Source organism: Scyliorhinus torazame, chromosome 5 (genome assembly GCF_047496885.1).
Source record: "Scyliorhinus torazame isolate Kashiwa2021f chromosome 5, sScyTor2.1, whole genome shotgun sequence".
NCBI lineage: Eukaryota > Metazoa > Chordata > Chondrichthyes > Carcharhiniformes > Scyliorhinidae > Scyliorhinus > Scyliorhinus torazame.
The window spans coordinates 122,118,309-122,139,185 of record NC_092711.1 but is presented as its reverse complement, the minus strand read 5'-3'; the positions used below and the strand labels follow the sequence as shown (position 1 = coordinate 122,139,185).

The following is a 20,877-nucleotide window of genomic DNA, read 5'->3' as shown; positions in this document are numbered from 1 at the left end:
TAGCTCCGAATATCCAAAATAGGAAGGTCCTTTTCTTCTCATTGCCTGTCGAAAATTCAGTGCTTGTTACTTAATGTGGAATTTATTTCAGTGGCTCATGAGAGGCTAAACCTCATAATCCTCGAACATACGAGATGGGGGAACAAAAGTACTTTGTGCAAACATTCCTCACACAACATGAGAAGCACTTGATGTTTCTACCCGGTATGGCCCCGGGGTCCTTTCGCATGTTAGGGGAATGTGCTAACCACTACACTACAGAAACCGCTGGCGGTGCAGTAATCAATGGACTTGTGCAATGTTCAACCTCACTGTGTTGCTGCAGCTTCTCATGGTTCGTCTGAGAGGCCATGTCACTTATTACAAGAAGACAGCCGTTTCTTTAAAACCGATGTCTCAACTTATAAAACAATCAGGAATCGAACTTTACAGAACTGAAGATAAGTTATGTTTTGCTTGAAGTGGAAGTTAAATTGAGAAGGCAGGGCTTTCGAAAATAACCACAACCAGACGGGTGCATGCATTTTGCTATTTCTCGTTGATGAAGACCAGTTACGAGATTGCGGCAATAGTCAGCAACAGACTAAACTGGAAATACGAGATGTTTCTGCCCGGTTTCGAACCGGGGACCTTTCGCGTGTTAGGCGAATGTGATAACCACTACACTACAGAAACAGCTGGCAATCAACGGACGTGTACAATGTGCAACCTCACTGTGTTGCTGCAGATTCGCATGGTGAGGCTGAGAGGCTAGGCCACTTATTACAAGTCGACTGCTGTTTCTTTCAAAAACAGATGTTTCAACATATAAAACCACGAGATGTAGAAATTAGATCGAACTTAACATGATCTGCGTTAACTTCACAGGGACGTGACCCATCTAATCTACAGAGCCAAAGTGGAGAATTGAACTGACTGGAGAGCTGCATCTTAACGCTGACCTTCCGGACCTCGGCCTCCTGAAATGTTCCAAAGAAGCTCAACAAACACTCGAGGAACAGCAGCGCATCTTTCCACTGGGCTCAATACAGCTTTCACACTCATAGTGTGTGCAACCGTCTCACACTGTAAATGCTGCCCCCATTCTGTGTGTACTACCATCGCAGATTTGGGTTTGAATCTTGTTTCCACTTCGTCTTTGTATCCGGGCGGCAGTTGCTGAGAGCTGGCACAGACACAGCGGCTGGAATGGCCTCATACTGTGGTGTAATTATTCTCTCATTCGATGCTCACCTCACTCTGTGGCCAGGGAACCCTAGGCCTTTTCTCATTTAATCTCTCCTGACTTGCACCCTGTCAGAGCGCTTTCCTGTTATTCTGTTTGCTCCCACCGGGATTTGACTTGGTTAAAACGTCCGACATTTCTAACCCGTCCCGGTTTTAATGAAAAGTGATGGTGAAAGACGAGCTGTGTTGTCCTGTCGACAAATGCCGCCTGACTCGCTGAGTTGTTCCAGTATCTTCCGCAGATGTCGGATCAACTTTCGATACGAGAATTGAAGACGTTCTGCTCACTTTGCTCTGCATCAAGAATCAGCTGTCCCACCCAGTGAGTTAAAGCGCACGCCAAAAGTTCGAATTTCGAGCCAGCCAGGAGTCGAACCTGGAATCTCCTGATTCGTAGTCAGACGCGTTATCCATTGCGCCACTGGCCCAGCCGGGTGCATGCATTTTGCTATTCCTTGTTGAGCCTCTGTGGCGCATTCGGCGGGATTCATTCACATTGGGTTTCCTTTGAGAAGCTGAGCTCACACAGCAGGGAACCAATACGTTCCCGAGACAATCAAGACATTTTCTAAAAGCTTGTCTATGTGTGGATATTCACTTACTTCTATTGACTTATTCCAGTAGATTCAGGCAGCTCTCTGTATGTTTCATTTTATTCAGTTCAACAACATCAGACTGTGTAACCTCTCTTCCCCCTCCACCATCTGCTTCTTCCCCCTCCACCATCTGTATCCATCATCTTATTTTAATTCCTTGCATTGATATGTTTTACCCTCAGTATTGCCCCCCTCCCCCAGCCCATACCATCCTACTTGAGCAATCTGATCCCTGTCGCCAATTGTTCGCTGACACACTGCTTACTTTCTGCGATTAACACATTCTGATCTCTTGAGGCGCCACTATCAGCACCTTGATTAGCCTCATTTACATTCCCTTTTTCTTTCTGTCCGAGACATTTTCGTCATTTTCCACCTATTGCTGACCACTCTATCGAGGCCCAATAGGGCACGCCAACCCCGCCCCATCCACATTAGTCTGAATCTGACCCCATTTCCAGTTCTCCAGCTTTGACAAAGAGTCACCCAGGCCCGGAACGACCGCTGCCATCTCGCTCCACAGAGGCTGTCAGTCCTGCTGAGATTGTCCAGTATGTTCTGTTTTTGTTTCAGAATGAAGCATCCGCAGTAAGTTGCATTTGTCGTTCATTTAGACATGTTTGAGATGGTGAATAAGTATGTTTATCTGCATTTGTAAATGCATGAAATTCTGTTGTGGATGAACTAGCTCCGAATATCCAAAATAGGAAGGTCCTTTTCTTCTCATTGCCTGTCGAAAATTCAGTGCTTGTTACTTAATGTGGAATTTATTTCAGTGGCTCATGAGAGACTAAACCTCATAATCCTCGAACATACGAGATGGGGGAACAAAAGTACTTTGTGCAAACATTCCTCACACAACATGAGAAGCACTTGATGTTTCTACCCGGTATGGCCCCGGGGACCTTTCGCATGTTAGGGGAATGTGCTAACCACTACACTACAGAAACCGCTGGCGGTGCAGTAATCAATGGACTTGTGCAATGTTCAACCTCACTGTGTTGCTGCAGCTTCTCATGGTTCGTCTGAGAGGCCATGTCACTTATTACAAGAAGACAGCCGTTTCTTTAAAACCGATGTCTCAACTTATAAAACAATCAGGAATCGAACTTTACAGAACTGAAGATAAGTTATGTTTTGCTTGAAGTGGAAGTTAAATTGAGAAGGCAGGGCTTTCGAAAATAACCACAACCAGACGGGTGCATGCATTTTGCTATTTCTCGTTGATGAAGACCAGTTACGAGATTGCGGCAATAGTCAGCAACAGACTAAACTGGAAATACGAGATGTTTCTGCCCGGTTTCGAACCGGGGACCTTTCGCGTGTTAGGCGAATGTGATAACCACTACACTACAGAAACAGCTGGCAATCAACGGACGTGTACAATGTGCAACCTCACTGTGTTGCTGCAGATTCGCATGGTGAGGCTGAGAGGCTAGGCCACTTATTACAAGTCGACTGCTGTTTCTTTCAAAAACAGATGTTTCAACATATAAAACCACGAGATGTAGAAATTAGATCGAACTTAACATGATCTGCGTTAACTTCACAGGGACGTGACCCATCTAATCTACAGAGCCAAAGTGGAGAATTGAACTGACTGGAGAGCTGCATCTTAACGCTGACCTTCCGGACCTCGGCCTCCTGAAATGTTCCAAAGAAGCTCAACAAACACTCGAGGAACAGCAGTGCATCTTTCCACTGGGCTCAATACAGCTTTCACACTCATAGTGTGTGCAACCGTCTCACACTGTAAATGCTGCCCCCATTCTGTGTGTACTACCATCGCAGATTTGGGTTTGAATCTTGTTTCCACTTCGTCTTTGTATCCGGGCGGTAGTTGCTGAGAGCTGGCACAGACACAGCGGCTGGAATGGCCTCATACTGTGGTGTAATTATTCTCTCATTCGATGCTCACCTCACTCTGTGGCCAGGGAACCCTAGGCCTTTTCTCATTTAATCTCTCCTGACTTGCACCCTGTCAGAGCGCTTTCCTGTTATTCTGTTTGCTCCCACCGGGATTTGACTTGGTTAAAACGTCCGACATTTCTAACCCGTCCCGGTTTTAATGAAAAGTGATGGTGAAAGACGAGCTGTGTTGTCCTGTCGACAAATGCCGCCTGACTCGCTGAGTTGTTCCAGTATCTTCCGCAGATGTCGGATCAACTTTCGATACGAGAATTGAAGACGTTCTGCTCACTTTGCTCTGCATCAAGAATCAGCTGTCCCACCCAGTGAGTTAAAGCGCACGCCAAAAGTTCGAATTTCGAGCCAGCCAGGAGTCGAACCTGGAATCTCCTGATTCGTAGTCAGACGCGTTATCCATTGCGCCACTGGCCCAGCCGGGTGAATGCATTTTGCTATTCCTTGTTGAGCCTCTGTGGCGCATTCGGCGGGATTCATTCACATTGGGTTTCCTTTGAGAAGCTGAGCTCACACAGCAGGGAACCAATACGTTCCCGAGACAATCAAGACATTTTCTAAAAGCTTGTCTATGTGTGGATATTCACTTACTTCTATTGACTTATTCCAGTAGATTCAGGCAGCTCTCTGTATGTTTCATTTTATTCAGTTCAACAACATCAGACTGTGTAACCTCTCTTCCCCCTCCACCATCTGCTTCTTCCCCCTCCACCATCTGTATCCATCATCTTATTTTAATTCCTTGCATTGATATGTTTTACCCTCAGCATTGCCCCCCTCCCCCAGCCCATACCATCCTACTTGAGCAATCTGATCCCTGTCGCCAATTGTTCGCTGACACACTGCTTACTTTCTGCGATTAACACATTCTGATCTCTTGAGGCGCCACTATCAGCACCTTGATTAGCCTCATTTACATTCCCTTTTTCTTTCTGTCCGAGACATTTTCGTCATTTTCCACCTATTGCTGACCACTCTATCGAGGCCCAATAGGGCACGCCAACCCCGCCCCATCCACATTAGTCTGAATCTGACCCCATTTCCAGTTCTCCTGCTTTGACAAAGAGTCACCCAGGCCCGGAACGACCGCTGCCATCTCGCTCCACAGAGGCTGTCAGTCCTGCTGAGATTGTCCAGTATGTTCCGTTTTTGTTTCAGAATGAAGCATCCGCAGTAAGTTGCATTTGTCGTTCATTTAGACATGTTTGAGATGGTGAATAAGTATGTTTATCTGCATTTGTAAATGCATGAAATTCTGTTGTGGATGAACTAGCTCCGAATATCCAAGATAAGAAGGTCCTTTTCTTCTCATTGCCAGTCGAAAATTCAGTGCTTGTGACTTAATGTGGAATTTATTTTAGTGGCTCATGAGAGACTAATCCTCATAATCCTCGAACATACGAGATGGGGAACACAAGTACTTTGTGCAAACATTCCTCACACAACATGAGAAGCACTTGATGTTTCTACCCGGTATGGCCCCGGGGACCTTTCGCATGTTAGGGGAATGTGCTAACCACTACACTACAGAAACCGCTGGCGGTGCAGTAATCAATGGACTTGTGCAATGTTCAACCTCACTGTGTTGCTGCAGATTCTCATGGTTCATCTGAGAGGCCATGTCACTTATTACAAGAAGACAGCCGTTTCTTTAAAACCGATGTCTCAACTTATAAAACAATCAGGAATCGAACTTTACAGACGAAGATAAGTTATGTTTTGCTTGAAGTGGAAGTTAAATTGAGAATGCAGGGCTTTCGTAAATAACCACAACCAGACGGGTGCATGCATTTTGCTATTCCTCGTTGATGAAGACCAGTTACGAGATTGCGGCAATAGTCAGCAACAGACTAAACTGGAAATACGAGATGTTTCTGCCCGGTTTCGAACCAGGGACCTTTCGCGTGTAAGGCGAATGTGATAACCACTACACTACAGAAACAGCTGGCAATCAGCGGACGTGTACAATGTGAAACCTCACTGTTTGCTGCAGATTCGCATGGCGAGGCTGAGAGGCTAGGCCACTTATTACAAGACGACTGCTGTTTCTTACAGCTTTCACACTCATAGTGTGTGCAACAGTCTCACACTGTAAATGCTGCCCCCATTCTGTGTGTCCTTCCATCGCAGATTTGGGTTTGAATCTTGTTTCCACTTCTTCTTTGTATCCGGGCGGTAGTTGTTGAGAGCTGGCACAGACACAGCGGCTGGAATGGCCTCATACTGTGGTGTAATTATTCTCTCATTCGATGCTCACCTCACTCTGTGGCCAGGGAACCCTAGGCCTTTTCTCATTTAATCTCTCCTGACTTGCACCCTGTCAGAGCGCTTTCCTGTTGTTCTGTTTGCTCCCACCAGGATTTGACTTGGTTAAAACGTCCGACATTTCTAACCCGTCCCGGTTTTAATGAAAGGTGATGGTGAAAGACAAGCTTTGTTGTCCTGTCGACAAATTCCGCCTGACTCGCTGAGTTGTTCCAGTATTTTCCGCAGATGTTAGATCGACTTTCGATGGCAATAACAGCGTGCTTCTGTTACTTTCCCGGGGCTCGTTGGTCTAGGGGTATGACATTCACTTACCTCTATTGACTAATTCCAGTTGATTCAGGCAGCCCTCTGTATATTTCATTTTATTCAGTTCAACAACATCAGACTGTGTAATCTCTCTTCTCCCTCCACCATCTGTTTATTTCCATCAAGTTATTTTCATTCCTTCCATTGGTATGTTTTACCCTCAGCATTGCGCCCCTCCCCCCAGCCCATACCATCCTACTTGAGCAACCCTGTCGCCAATTGTTCGCTGACACACTGTTTTCTTTGTTCTGCTATTAACACATTCTGATCTCTTGAGGCGCCACTATCAGCAACTTTCTTAGCCTTGATTAGCCTCATTTACATTCCCTTTTTCTTTCTGTCCGAGACATTTTCGTCATTTTCCACCTATTGCTGACCACTCTATCGAGGCCCAATAGGGCACGCCAACCCCGCCCCATCCACATTTGTCTGAATCTGACCCCATTTCCAGTTCTCCAGCTTTGACAAAGAGTCACCCAGGCCCGGAACGACCGCTGCCATCTCGCTCCACAGAGGCCGTCAGTCCTGCTGAGATTGTCCAGTATGTTCTGTTTTTGTTTCAGAATGAAGCATCCGCAGTAAGTTGCATTTGTCGTTCATTTAGACATGTTTGAGATGGTGAATAAGTAGGTGTATCTGCATTAGTAAATGCATGAAATTCTGTTGTGGATGAACTAGCTCCGCATATCCAAAATAAGAAGGTCCTTTTCTTCTCATTGCCTGTCGAAAATTCAGTGCTTGTGACTTAATGTGGAATTTATTTTAGTGGCTCATGAGAGTCTAAACCTCATAAACCTCGAACATACGAGATGGGGGAACAAAAGTACTTTGTGCAAACATTCCTCACACAACATGAGAAGCACTTGATGTTTCTACCTGGTATGGCCCCGGGGACCTTTCGCATGTTAGGGGAATGTGCTAACCACTACACTACAGAAACCGCTGGCGGTGCAGTAATCATTGGACTTGTGCAATGTTCAACCTCACTGTGTTGCTGCAGCTTCTCATGGTTCGTCTGAGAGGCCATGTCACTTATTACAAGAAGACAGCCGTTTCTTTAAAACCGATGTCTCAACTTATAAAACAATCAGGAATCGAACTTTACAGACCTGAAGATAAGTTATGTTTTGCTTGAAGTGGAAGTTAAATTGAGAATGCAGGGCTTTCGTAAATAACCACAACCAGACGGGTGCATGCATTTTGCTATTCCTCGTTGATGAAGACCAGTTACGAGATTGCGGCAATAGTCAGCAACAGACTAAACTGGATGTTCGAGATGTTTCTGCCCGGTTTCGAACCGGGGACTTTTCGCGTGTTAGGCGAATGTGATAACCACTACACTACAGAAACAGCTGGCAATCAACGGACGTGTACAATGTGCAACCTCACTGTGTTGCTGCAGATTCGCATGGTGAGGCTGAGAGGCTAGGCCACTTATTACAAGACGACTGCTGTTTCTTTCAAAAACAGATGTTTCAACATATAAAACCACGAGATGTAGAAATTAGATCGAACTTAACATGATCTGCGTTAACTTCACAGGGACGTGACCCAACTAATCCACAGAGCCAAAGTGGAGAATTGAACTGACTGGAGAGCTGCATCTTAACGCTGACCTCCCGGACCTCGGCCTCCTGAAATGTTCCAAAGAAGCTCAACAAACACTCGAGGAACAGCAGCGCATCTTTCCACTGGGCTCAATACAGCTTTCACACTCATAGTGTGTGCAACCGTCTCACACTGTAAATGCTGCCCCCATTCTGTGTGTACTACCATCGCAGATTTGGGTTTGAATCTTGTTTCCACTTCGTCTTTGTATCCGGGCGGTAGTTGCTGAGAGCTGGCACAGACACAGCGGCTGGAATGGCCTCATACTGTGGTGTAATTATTCTCTCATTCGATGCTCACCTCACTCTGTGGCCAGGGAACCCTAGGCCTTTTCTCATTTAATCTCTCCTGACTTGCACCCTGTCAGAGCGCTTTCCTGTTATTCTGTTTGCTCCCACCGGGATTTGACTTGGTTAAAACGTCCGACATTTCTAACCCGTCCCGGTTTTAATGAAAAGTGATGGTGAAAGACGAGCTGTGTTGTCCTGTCGACAAATCCCGCCTGACTCGCTGAGTTGTTCCAGTATCTTCCGCAGATGTCGGATCAACTTTCGATACGAGAATTGAAGACGTTCTGCTCACTTTGCTCTGCATCAAGAATCAGCTGTCCCACCCAGTGAGTTAAAGCGCACGCCAAAAGTTCGAATTTCGAGCCAGCCAGGAGTCGAACCTGGAATCTCCTTATTCGTAGTCAGACGCGTTATCCATTGCGCCCCTGGCCCAGCCGGGTGAATGCATTTTGCTATTCCTTGTTGAGCCTCTGTGGCGCATTCGGCGGGATTCATTCACATTGGGTTTCCTTTGAGAAGCTGAGCTCACACAGCAGGGAACCAATACGTTCCCGAGACAATCAAGACATTTTCTAAAAGCTTGTCTATGTGTGGATATTCACTTACTTCTATTGACTTATTCCAGTAGATTCAGGCAGCTCTCTGTATGTTTCATTTTATTCAGTTCAACAACATCAGACTGTGTAACCTCTCTTCCCCCTCCACCATCTGCTTCTTCCCCCTCCACCATCTGTATCCATCATCTTATTTTAATTCCTTGCATTGATATGTTTTACCCTCAGCATTGCCCCCCTCCCCCAGCCCATACCATCCTACTTGAGCAATCTGATCCCTGTCGCCAATTGTTCGCTGACACACTGCTTACTTTCTGCGATTAACACATTCTGATCTCTTGAGGCGTCACTATCAGCACCTTGATTAGCCTCATTTACATTCCCTTTTTCTTTCTGTCCGAGACATTTTCGTCATTTTCCACCTATTGCTGACCACTCTATCGAGGCCCAATAGGGCACGCCAACCCCGCCCCATCCACATTAGTCTGAATCTGACCCCATTTCCAGTTCTCCAGCTTTGACAAAGAGTCACCCAGGCCCGGAACGACCGCTGCCATCTCGCTCCACAGAGGCTGTCAGTCCTGCTGAGATTGTCCAGTATGTTCTGTTTTTGTTTCAGAATGAAGCATCCGCAGTAAGTTGCATTTGTCGTTCATTTAGACATGTTTGAGATGGTGAATAAGTATGTTTATCTGCATTTGTAAATGCATGAAATTCTGTTGTGGATGTACTAGCTCCGAATATCCAAAATAGGAAGGTCCTTTTCTTCTCATTGCCTGTAGAAAATTCAGTGCTTGTTACTTCATGTGGAATTTATTTCAGTGGCTCATGAGGGACTAAACCTCATAATCCTCGAACATACGAGATGGGGGAACAAAAGTACTTTGTGCAAACATTCCTCACACAACATGAGAAGCACTTGATGTTTCTACCCGGTATGGCCCCGGGGACCTTTCGCATGTTAGGGGAATGTGCTAACCACTACACTACAGAAACCGCTGGCGGTGCAGTAATCAATGGACTTGTGCAATGTTCAACCTCACTGTGTTGCTGCAGCTTCTCATGGTTCGTCTGAGAGGCCATGTCACTTATTACAAGAAGACAGCCGTTTCTTTAAAACCGATGTCTCAACTTATAAAACAATCAGGAATCGAACTTTACAGAACTGAAGATAAGTTATGCTTTGCTTGAAGTGGAAGTTAAATTGAGAAGGCAGGGCTTTCGAAAATAACCACAACCAGACGGGTGCATGCATTTTGCTATTTCTCGTTGATGAAGACCAGTTACGAGATTGCGGCGAATGTGATAACCACTACACTACAGAAACAGCTGGCAATCAACGGACGTGTACAATGTGCAACCTCACTGTGTTGCTGCAGATTCGCATGGTGAGGCTGAGAGGCTAGGCCACTTATTACAAGTCGACTGCTGTTTCTTTCAAAAACAGATGTTTCAACATATAAAACCACGAGATGTAGAAATTAGATCGAACTTAACATGATCTGCGTTAACTTCACAGGGACGTGACCCATCTAATCTACAGAGCCAAAGTGGAGAATTGAACTGACTGGAGAGCTGCATCTTAACGCTGACCTTCCGGACCTCGGCCTCCTGAAATGTTCCAAAGAAGCTCAACAAACACTCGAGGAACAGCAGCGCATCTTTCCACTGGGCTCAATACAGCTTTCACACTCATAGTATGTGCAACCGTCTCACACTGTAAATGCTGCCCCCATTCTGTGTGTACTACCATCGCAGATTTGGGTTTGAATCTTGTTTCCACTTCGTCTTTGTATCCGGGCGGTAGTTGCTGAGAGCTGGCACAGACACAGCGGCTGGAATGGCCTCATACTGTGGTGTAATTATTCTCTCATTCGATGCTCACCTCACTCTGTGGCCAGGGAACCCTAGGCCTTTTCTCATTTAATCTCTCCTGACTTGCACCCTGTCAGAGCGCTTTCCTGTTATTCTGTTTGCTCCCACCGGGATTTGACTTGGTTAAAACGTCCGACATTTCTAACCCGTCCCGGTTTTAATGAAAAGTGATGGTGAAAGACGAGCTGTGTTGTCCTGTCGACAAAGGCCGCCTGACTCGCTGCGTTGTTCCAGTATCTTCCGCAGATGTCGGATCAACTTTCGATACGAGAATTGAAGACGTTCTGCTCACTTTGCTCTGCATCAAGAATCAGCTGTCCCACCCAGTGAGTTAAAGCGCACGCCAAAAGTTCGAATTTCGAGCCAGCCAGGAGTCGAACCTGGAATCTCCTGATTCGTAGTCAGACGCGTTATCCATTGCGCCACTGGCCGAGCCGGGTGAATGCATTTTGCTATTCCTTGTTGAGCCTCTGTGGCGCATTCGGCGGGATTCATTCACATTGGGTTTCCTTTGAGAAGCTGAGCTCACACAGCAGGGAACCAATACGTTCCCGAGACAATCAAGACATTTTCTAAAAGCTTGTCTATGTGTGGATATTCACTTACTTCTATTGACTTATTCCAGTAGATTCAGGCAGCTCTCTGTATGTTTCATTTTATTCAGTTCAACAACATCAGACTGTGTAACCTCTCTTCCCCCTCCACCATCTGCTTCTTCCCCCTCCACCATCTGTATCCATCATCTTATTTTAATTCCTTGCATTGATATGTTTTACCCTCAGCATTGCCCCCCTCCCCCAGCCCATACCATCCTACTTGAGCAATCTGATCCCTGTCGCCAATTGTTCGCTGACACACTGCTTACTTTCTGCGATTAACACATTCTGATCTCTTGAGGCGCCACTATCAGCACCTTGATTAGCCTCATTTACATTCCCTTTTTCTTTCTGTCCGAGACATTTTCGTCATTTTCCACCTATTGCTGACCACTCTATCGAGGCCCAATAGGGCACGCCAACCCCGCCCCATCCACATTAGTCTGAATCTGACCCCATTTCCAGTTCTCCAGCTTTGACAAAGAGTCACCCAGGCCCGGAACGACCGCTGCCATCTCGCTCCACAGAGGCTGTCAGTCCTGCTGAGATTGTCCAGTATGTTCTGTTTTTGTTTCAGAATGAAGCATCCGCAGTAAGTTGCATTTGTCGTTCATTTAGACATGTTTGAGATGGTGAATAAGTATGTTTATCTGCATTTGTAAATGCATGAAATTCTGTTGTGGATGAACTAGCTCCGAATATCCAAAATAGGAAGGTCCTTTTCTTCTCATTGCCTGTCGAAAATTCAGTGCTTGTTACTTAATGTGGAATTTATTTCAGTGGCTCATGAGAGACTAAACCTCATAATCCTCGAACATACGAGATGGGGGAACAAAAGTACTTTGTGCAAACATTCCTCACACAACATGAGAAGCACTTGATGTTTCTACCCGGTATGGCCCCGGGGACCTTTCGCATGTTAGGGGAATGTGCTAACCACTACACTACAGAAACCGCTGGCGGTGCAGTAATCAATGGACTTGTGCAATGTTCAACCTCACTGTGTTGCTGCAGCTTCTCATGGTTCGTCTGAGAGGCCATGTCACTTATTACAAGAAGACAGCCGTTTCTTTAAAACCGATGTCTCAACTTATAAAACAATCAGGAATCGAACTTTACAGAACTGAAGATAAGTTATGTTTTGCTTGAAGTGGAAGTTAAATTGAGAAGGCAGGGCTTTCGAAAATAACCACAACCAGACGGGTGCATGCATTTTGCTATTTCTCGTTGATGAAGACCAGTTACGAGATTGCGGCAATAGTCAGCAACAGACTAAACTGGAAATACGAGATGTTTCTGCCCGGTTTCGAACCGGGGACCTTTCGCGTGTTAGGCGAATGTGATAACCACTACACTACAGAAACAGCTGGCAATCAACGGACGTGTACAATGTGCAACCTCACTGTGTTGCTGCAGATTCGCATGGTGAGGCTGAGAGGCTAGGCCACTTATTACAAGTCGACTGCTGTTTCTTTCAAAAACAGATGTTTCAACATATAAAACCACGAGATGTAGAAATTAGATCGAACTTAACATGATCTGCGTTAACTTCACAGGGACGTGACCCATCTAATCTACAGAGCCAAAGTGGAGAATTGAACTGACTGGAGAGCTGCATCTTAACGCTGACCTTCCGGACCTCGGCCTCCTGAAATGTTCCAAAGAAGCTCAACAAACACTCGAGGAACAGCAGCGCATCTTTCCACTGGGCTCAATACAGCTTTCACACTCATAGTGTGTGCAACCGTCTCACACTGTAAATGCTGCCCCCATTCTGTGTGTACTACCATCGCACATTTGGGTTTGAATCTTGTTTCCACTTCGTCTTTGTATCCGGGCGGTAGTTGCTGAGAGCTGGCACAGACACAGCGGCTGGAATGGCCTCATACTGTGGTGTAATTATTCTCTCATTCGATGCTCACCTCACTCTGTGGCCAGGGAACCCTAGGCCTTTTCTCATTTAATCTCTCCTGACTTGCACCCTGTCAGAGCGCTTTCCTGTTATTCTGTTTGCTCCCACCGGGATTTGACTTGGTTAAAACGTCCGACATTTCTAACCCGCCCCGGTTTTAATGAAAGGTGATGGTGAAAGACGTGCTTTGTTGTCCTGTCGACAAATGCCGCCTGACTCGCTGAGTTGTTCCAGTATCTTCCGCAGATGTCGGATCAACTTTCGATACGAGAATTGAAGACGTTCTGTTCACTTTGCTCTGCATCAAGAATCAGCTGTCCCACCCAGTGAGTTAAAGCGCACGCCAAAATTCGAATTTCGAGCCAGCCAGGAGTCGAACCTGGAATCTCCTGATTCGTAGTCAGACGCGTTATCCATTGCGCCACTGGCCCAGCCGGGTGAATGCATTTTGCTATTCCTTGTTGAGCCTCTGTGGCGCATTCGGCGGGATTCATTCACATTGGGTTTCCTTTGAGAAGCTGAGCTCACACAGCAGGGAACCAATACGTTCCCGAGACAATCAAGACATTTTCTAAAAGCTTGTCTATGTGTGGATATTCACTTACTTCTATTGACTTATTCCAGTAGATTCAGGCAGCTCTCTGTATGTTTCATTTTCTTCAGTTCAACAACATCAGACTGTGTAACCTCTCTTCCCCCTCCACCATCTGCTTCTTCCCCCTCCACCATCTGTATCCATCATCTTATTTTAATTCCTTGCATTGATATGTTTTACCCTCAGCATTGCCCCCCTCCCCCAGCCCATACCATCCTACTTGAGCAATCTGATCCCTGTCGCCAATTGTTCGCTGACACACTGCTTACTTTCTGCGATTAACACATTCTGATCTCTTGAGGCGCCACTATCAGCACCTTGATTAGCCTCATTTACATTCCCTTTTTCTTTCTGTCCGAGACATTTTCGTCATTTTCCACCTATTGCTGACCACTCTATCGAGGCCCAATAGGGCACGCCAACCCCGCCCCATCCACATTAGTCTGAATCTGACCCCATTTCCAGTTCTCCAGCTTTGACAAAGAGTCACCCAGGCCCGGAACGACCGCTGCCATCTCGCTCCACAGAGGCTGTCAGTCCTGCTGAGATTGTCCAGTATGTTCTGTTTTTGTTTCAGAATGAAGCATCCGCAGTAAGTTGCATTTGTCGTTCATTTAGACATGTTTGAGATGGTGAATAAGTATGTTTATCTGCATTTGTAAATGCATGAAATTCTGTTGTGGATGAACTAGGTCCGAATATCCAAAATAGGAAGGTCCTTTTCTTCTCATTGCCTGTCGAAAATTCAGTGCTTGTGACTTAATGTGGAATTTATTTTAGTGGCTCATGAGAGTCTAAACCTCATAATCCTCGAACATACGAGATGGGGGAACAAAAGGACTATGTGCAAACATTCCTCACACAACATGAGAAGCACTTGATGTTTCTACCCGGTATGGCCCCGGGGACCTTTCGCATGTTAGGGGAATGTGCTAACCACTACACTACAGAAACCGCTGGCGGTGCAGTAATCATTGGACTTGTGCAATGTTCAACCTCACTGTGTTGCTGCAGCTTCTCATGGTTCGCCTGAGAGGCCATGTCACTTATTACAAGAAGACAGCCGTTTCTTTAAAACCGATGTCTCAACTTATAAAACAATCAGGAATCGAACTTTACAGACCTGAAGATAAGTTATGTTTTGCTTGAAGTGGAAGTTAAATTGAGAATGCAGGGCTTTCGTAAATAACCACAACCAGACGGGTGCATGCATTTTGCTATTCCTCGTTGATGAAGACCAGTTACGAGATTGCGGCAATAGTCAGCAACAGACTAAACTGGAAGTTCGAGATGTTTCTGCCCGGTTTCGAACCGGGGACCTTTCGCGTGTAAGGCGAATGTGATAACCACTACACTACAGAAACAGCTGGCAATCAACGGACGTGTACAATGTGCAACCTCACTGTGTTGCTGCAGATTCGCATGGTGAGGTTGAGAGGCTAGGCCACTTATTACAAGACGACTGCTGTTTCTTTCAAAAACAGATGTTTCAACATATAAAACCACGAGATGTAGAAATTAGATCGAACTTAACATGATCTGCGTTAACTTCACAGGGACGTGACCCAACTAATCCACAGAGCCAAAGTGGAGAATTGAACTGACTGGAGAGCTGCATCTTAACGCTGACCTCCCGGACCTCGGCCTCCTGAAATGTTCCAAAGAAGCTCAACAAACACTCGAGGAACAGCAGCGCATCTTTCCACTGGGCTCAATACAGCTTTCACACTCATAGTGTGTGCAACCGTCTCACACTGTAAATGCTGCCCCCATTCTGTGTGTACTACCATCGCAGATTTGGGTTTGAATCTTGTTTCCACTTCGTCTTTGTATCCGGGCGGTAGTTGCTGAGAGCTGGCACAGACACAGCGGCTGGAATGGCCTCATACTGTGGTGTAATTATTCTCTCATTCGATGCTCACCTCACTCTGTGGCCAGGGAACCCTAGGCCTTTTCTCATTTAATCTCTCCTGACTTGCACCCTGTCAGAGCGCTTTCCTGTTATTCTGTTTGCTCCCACCGGGATTTGACTTGGTTAAAACGTCCGACATTTCTAACCCGTCCCGGTTTTAATGAAAAGTGATGGTGAAAGACGAGCTGTGTTGTCCTGTCGACAAATCCCGCCTGACTCGCTGAGTTGTTCCAGTATCTTCCGCAGATGTCGGATCAACTTTCGATACGAGAATTGAAGACGTTCTGCTCACTTTGCTCTGCATCAAGAATCAGCTGTCCCACCCAGTGAGTTAAAGCGCACGCCAAAATTCGAATTTCGAGCCAGCCAGGAGTCGAACCTGGAATCTCCTGATTCGTAGTCAGACGCGTTATCCATTGCGCCACTGGCCCAGCCGGGTGAATGCATTTTGCTATTCCTTGTTGAGCCTCTGTGGCGCATTCGGCGGGATTCATTCACATTGGGTTTCCTTTGAGAAGCTGAGCTCACACAGCAGGGAACCAATACGTTCCCGAGACAATCAAGACATTTTCTAAAAGCTTGTCTATGTGTGGATATTCACTTACTTCTATTGACTTATTCCAGTAGATTCAGGCAGCTCTCTGTATGTTACATTTTATTCAGTTCAACAACATCAGACTGTGTAACCTCTCTTCCCCCTCCACCATCTGCTTCTTCTCCCTCCACCATCTGTATCCATCATCTTATTTTAATTCCTTGCATTGATATGTTTTACCCTCAGCATTGCCCCCCTCCCCCAGCCCATACCATCCTACTTGAGCAATCTGATCCCTGTCGCCAATTGTTCGCTGACACACTGCTTACTTTCTGCGATTAACACATTCTGATCTCTTGAGGCGCCACTATCAGCACCTTGATTAGCCTCATTTACATTCCCTTTTTCTTTCTGTCCGAGACATTTTCGTCATTTTCCACCTATTGCTGACCACTCTATCGAGGCCCAATAGGGCACGCCAACCCCGCCCCATCCACATTAGTCTGAATCTGACCCCATTTCCAGTTCTCCAGCTTTGACAAAGAGTCACCCAGGCCCGGAACGACCGCTGCCATCTCGCTCCACAGAGGCTGTCAGTCCTGCTGAGATTGTCCAGTATGTTCTGTTTTTGTTTCAGAATGAAGCATCCGCAGTAAGTTGCATTTGTCGTTCATTTAGACATGTTTGAGATGGTGAATAAGTATGTTTATCTGCATTTGTAAATGCATGAAATTCTGTTGTGGATGAACTAGCTCCGAATATCCAAAATAAGAAGGTCCTTTTCTTCTCATTGCCTGTCGAAAATTCAGTGCTTGTGACTTAATGTGGAATTTAGTTTAGTGGCTCATGAGAGACTAATCCGCATAATCCTCGAACATACGAGATGGGGGAACAAAAGTACTTTGTGCAAACATTCCTCACACAACATGAGAAGCACTTGATGTTTCTACCTGGTATGGCCCCGGGGACCTTTCGCATGTTAGGGGAATGTGCTAACCACTACACTACAGAAACCGCTGGCGGTGCAGTAATCATTGGACTTGTGCAATGTTCAACCTCACTGAGTTGCTGCAGATTCTCATGGTTCGTCTGAGAGGCCATGTCACTTATTACAAGAAGACAGCCGTTTCTTTAAAACCGATGTCTCAACTTATAAAACAATCAGGAATCGAACTTTACAGAACTGAAGATAAGTTATGCTTTGCTTGAAGTGGAAGTTAAATTGAGAAGGCAGGGCTTTCGAAAATAACCACAACCAGACGGGTGCATGCATTTTGCTATTTCTCGTTGATGAAGACCAGTTACGAGATTGCGGCGAATGTGATAACCACTACACTACAGAAACAGCTGGCAATCAACGGACGTGTACAATGTGCAACCTCACTGTGTTGCTGCAGATTCGCATGGTGAGGCTGAGAGGCTAGGCCACTTATTACAAGTCGACTGCTGTTTCTTTCAAAAACAGATGTTTCAACATATAAAACCACGAGATGTAGAAATTAGATCGAACTTAACATGATCTGCGTTAACTTCACAGGGACGTGACCCATCTAATCTACAGAGCCAAAGTGGAGAATTGAACTGACTGGAGAGCTGCATCTTAACGCTGACCTTCCGGACCTCGGCCTCCTGAAATGTTCCAAAGAAGCTCAACAAACACTCGAGGAACAGCAGCGCATCTTTCCACTGGGCTCAATACAGCTTTCACACTCATAGTATGTGCAACCGTCTCACACTGTAAATGCTGCCCCCATTCTGTGTGTACTACCATCGCAGATTTGGGTTTGAATCTTGTTTCCACTTCGTCTTTGTATCCGGGCGGTAGTTGCTGAGAGCTGGCACAGACACAGCGGCTGGAATGGCCTCATACTGTGGTGTAATTATTCTCTCATTCGATGCTCACCTCACTCTGTGGCCAGGGAACCCTAGGCCTTTTCTCATTTAATCTCTCCTGACTTGCACCCTGTCAGAGCGCTTTCCTGTTATTCTGTTTGCTCCCACCGGGATTTGACTTGGTTAAAACGTCCGACATTTCTAACCCGTCCCGGTTTTAATGAAAAGTGATGGTGAAAGACGAGCTGTGTTGTCCTGTCGACAAAGGCCGCCTGACTCGCTGCGTTGTTCCAGTATCTTCCGCAGATGTCGGATCAACTTTCGATACGAGAATTGAAGACGTTCTGCTCACTTTGCTCTGCATCAAGAATCAGCTGTCCCACCCAGTGAGTTAAAGCGCACGCCAAAAGTTCGAATTTCGAGCCAGCCAGGAGTCGAACCTGGAATCTCCTGATTCGTAGTCAGACGCGTTATCCATTGCGCCACTGGCCCAGCCGGGTGAATGCATTTTGCTATTCCTTGTTGAGCCTCTGTGGCGCATTCGGCGGGATTCATTCACATTGGGTTTCCTTTGAGAAGCTGAGCTCACACAGCAGGGAACCAATACGTTCCCGAGACAATCAAGACATTTTCTAAAAGCTTGTCTATGTGTGGATATTCACTTACTTCTATTGACTTATTCCAGTAGATTCAGGCAGCTCTCTGTATGTTTCATTTTATTCAGTTCAACAACATCAGACTGTGTAACCTCTCTTCCCCCTCCACCATCTGCTTCTTCCCCCTCCACCATCTGTATCCATCATCTTATTTTAATTCCTTGCATTGATATGTTTTACCCTCAGCATTGCCCCCCTCCCCCAGCCCATACCATCCTACTTGAGCAATCTGATCCCTGTCGCCAATTGTTCGCTGACACACTGCTTACTTTCTGCGATTAACACATTCTGATCTCTTGAGGCGCCACTATCAGCACCTTGATTAGCCTCATTTACATTCCCTTTTTCTTTCTGTCCGAGACATTTTCGTCATTTTCCACCTATTGCTGACCACTCTATCGAGGCCCAATAGGGCACGCCAACCCCGCCCCATCCACATTAGTCTGAATCTGACCCCATTTCCAGTTCTCCAGCTTTGACAAAGAGTCACCCAGGCCCGGAACGACCGCTGCCATCTCGCTCCACAGAGGCTGTCAGTCCTGCTGAGATTGTCCAGTATGTTCTGTTTTTGTTTCAGAATGAAGCATCCGCAGTAAGTTGCATTTGTCGTTCATTTAGACATGTTTGAGATGGTGAATAAGTATGTTTATCTGCATTTGTAAATGCATGAAATTCTGTTGTGGATGAACTAGCTCCGAATATCCAAAATAGGAAGGTCCTTTTCTTCTCATTGCCTGTCGAAAATTCAGTGCTTGTTACTTAATGTGGAATTTATTTCAGTGGCTCATGAGAGACTAAACCTCATAATCCTCGAACATACGAGATGGGGGAACAAAAGTACTTTGTGCAAACATTCCTCACACAACATGAGAAGCACTTGATGTTTCTACCCGGTATGGCCCCGGGGACCTTTCGCATGTTAGGGGAATGTGCTAACCACTACACTACAGAAACCGCTGGCGGTGCAGTAATCAATGGACTTGTGCAATGTTCAACCTCACTGTGTTGCTGCAGCTTCTCATGGTTCGTCTGAGAGGCCATGTCACTTATTACAAGAAGACAGCCGTTTCTTTAAAACCGATGTCTCAACTTATAAAACAATCAGGAATCGAACTTTACAGAACTGAAGATAAGTTATGTTTTGCTTGAAGTGGAAGTTAAATTGAGAAGGCAGGGCTTTCGAAAATAACCACAACCAGACGGGTGCATGCATTTTGCTATTTCTCGTTGATGAAGACCAGTTACGAGATTGCGGCAATAGTCAGCAACAGACTAAACTGGAAATACGAGATGTTTCTGCCCGGTTTCGAACCGGGGACCTTTCGCGTGTTAGGCGAATGTGATAACCACTACACTACAGAAACAGCTGGCAATCAACGGACGTGTACAATGTGCAACCTCACTGTGTTGCTGCAGATTCGCATGGTGAGGCTGAGAGGCTAGGCCACTTATTACAAGTCGACTGCTGTTTCTTTCAAAAACAGATGTTTCAACATATAAAACCACGAGATGTAGAAATTAGATCGAACTTAACATGATCTGCGTTAACTTCACAGGGACGTGACCCATCTAATCTACAGAGCCAAAGTGGAGAATTGAACTGACTGGAGAGCTGCATCTTAACGCTGACCTTCCGGACCTCGGCCTCCTGAAATGTTCCAAAGAAGCTCAACAAACACTCGAGGAACAGCAGCGCATCTTTCCACTGGGCTCAATACAGCTTTCACACTCATAGTGTGTGCAACCGTCTCACACTGTAAATGCTGCCCCCATTCTGTGTGTACTACCATCGCAGATTTGGGTTTGAATCTTGTTTCCACTTCGTCTTTGTATCCGGGCGGTAGTTGCTGAGAGCTAGCACAGACACAGCGGCTGGAATGGCCTCATACTGTGGTGTAATTATTCTCTCATTCGATGCTCACCTCACTCTGTGGCCAGGGAACCCTAGGCCTTTTCTCATTTAATCTCTCCTGACTTGCACCCTGTCAGAGCGCTTTCCTGTTATTCTGTTTGCTCCCACCGGGATTTGACTTGGTTAAAACGTCCGACATTTCTAACCCGCCCCGGTTTTAATGAAAGGTGATGGTGAAAGACGTGCTTTGTTGTCCTGTCGACAAATGCCGCCTGACTCGCTGAGTTGTTCCAGTATCTTCCGCAGATGTCGGATCAACTTTCGATACGAGAATTGAAG

General features: G+C 46.0%; 13 non-coding genes across 13 annotated transcripts; all 13 read right to left on the bottom strand.

Moving 5' to 3' along the window:
• Positions 1 to 602: 602 nt before the first annotated feature.
• Positions 603 to 675, bottom strand: trnav-aac (transfer RNA valine (anticodon AAC)). The gene has a single exon. It is a non-coding gene; the product is annotated as a tRNA-Val (tRNA).
• A 907-nt stretch (positions 676 to 1,582) lies between these two features.
• Positions 1,583 to 1,655, bottom strand: trnar-acg (transfer RNA arginine (anticodon ACG)). The gene has a single exon. It is a non-coding gene; the product is annotated as a tRNA-Arg (tRNA).
• A 1,455-nt stretch (positions 1,656 to 3,110) lies between these two features.
• On the bottom strand, positions 3,111 to 3,183 carry trnav-aac (transfer RNA valine (anticodon AAC)). Its single transcript has one exon. It is a non-coding gene; the product is annotated as a tRNA-Val (tRNA).
• Positions 3,184 to 4,090: 907 nt separating this feature from the next.
• Positions 4,091 to 4,163, bottom strand: trnar-acg (transfer RNA arginine (anticodon ACG)). Its single transcript has one exon. It is a non-coding gene; the product is annotated as a tRNA-Arg (tRNA).
• A 1,452-nt stretch (positions 4,164 to 5,615) lies between these two features.
• On the bottom strand, positions 5,616 to 5,688 carry trnav-uac (transfer RNA valine (anticodon UAC)). The gene has a single exon. It is a non-coding gene; the product is annotated as a tRNA-Val (tRNA).
• A 1,909-nt stretch (positions 5,689 to 7,597) lies between these two features.
• On the bottom strand, positions 7,598 to 7,670 carry trnav-aac (transfer RNA valine (anticodon AAC)). Its single transcript has one exon. It is a non-coding gene; the product is annotated as a tRNA-Val (tRNA).
• Positions 7,671 to 11,005: 3,335 nt separating this feature from the next.
• On the bottom strand, positions 11,006 to 11,079 carry trnar-acg (transfer RNA arginine (anticodon ACG)). The gene has a single exon. It is a non-coding gene; the product is annotated as a tRNA-Arg (tRNA).
• Positions 11,080 to 12,534: 1,455 nt separating this feature from the next.
• On the bottom strand, positions 12,535 to 12,607 carry trnav-aac (transfer RNA valine (anticodon AAC)). The gene has a single exon. It is a non-coding gene; the product is annotated as a tRNA-Val (tRNA).
• Positions 12,608 to 13,513: 906 nt separating this feature from the next.
• trnar-acg (transfer RNA arginine (anticodon ACG)) lies at positions 13,514 to 13,586 on the bottom strand. Its single transcript has one exon. It is a non-coding gene; the product is annotated as a tRNA-Arg (tRNA).
• A 1,455-nt stretch (positions 13,587 to 15,041) lies between these two features.
• Positions 15,042 to 15,114, bottom strand: trnav-uac (transfer RNA valine (anticodon UAC)). Its single transcript has one exon. It is a non-coding gene; the product is annotated as a tRNA-Val (tRNA).
• A 906-nt stretch (positions 15,115 to 16,020) lies between these two features.
• Positions 16,021 to 16,093, bottom strand: trnar-acg (transfer RNA arginine (anticodon ACG)). The gene has a single exon. It is a non-coding gene; the product is annotated as a tRNA-Arg (tRNA).
• Positions 16,094 to 18,449: 2,356 nt separating this feature from the next.
• On the bottom strand, positions 18,450 to 18,522 carry trnar-acg (transfer RNA arginine (anticodon ACG)). The gene has a single exon. It is a non-coding gene; the product is annotated as a tRNA-Arg (tRNA).
• Positions 18,523 to 19,977: 1,455 nt separating this feature from the next.
• On the bottom strand, positions 19,978 to 20,050 carry trnav-aac (transfer RNA valine (anticodon AAC)). Its single transcript has one exon. It is a non-coding gene; the product is annotated as a tRNA-Val (tRNA).
• Between the last annotated feature and the right edge of the window lie 827 nt (positions 20,051 to 20,877).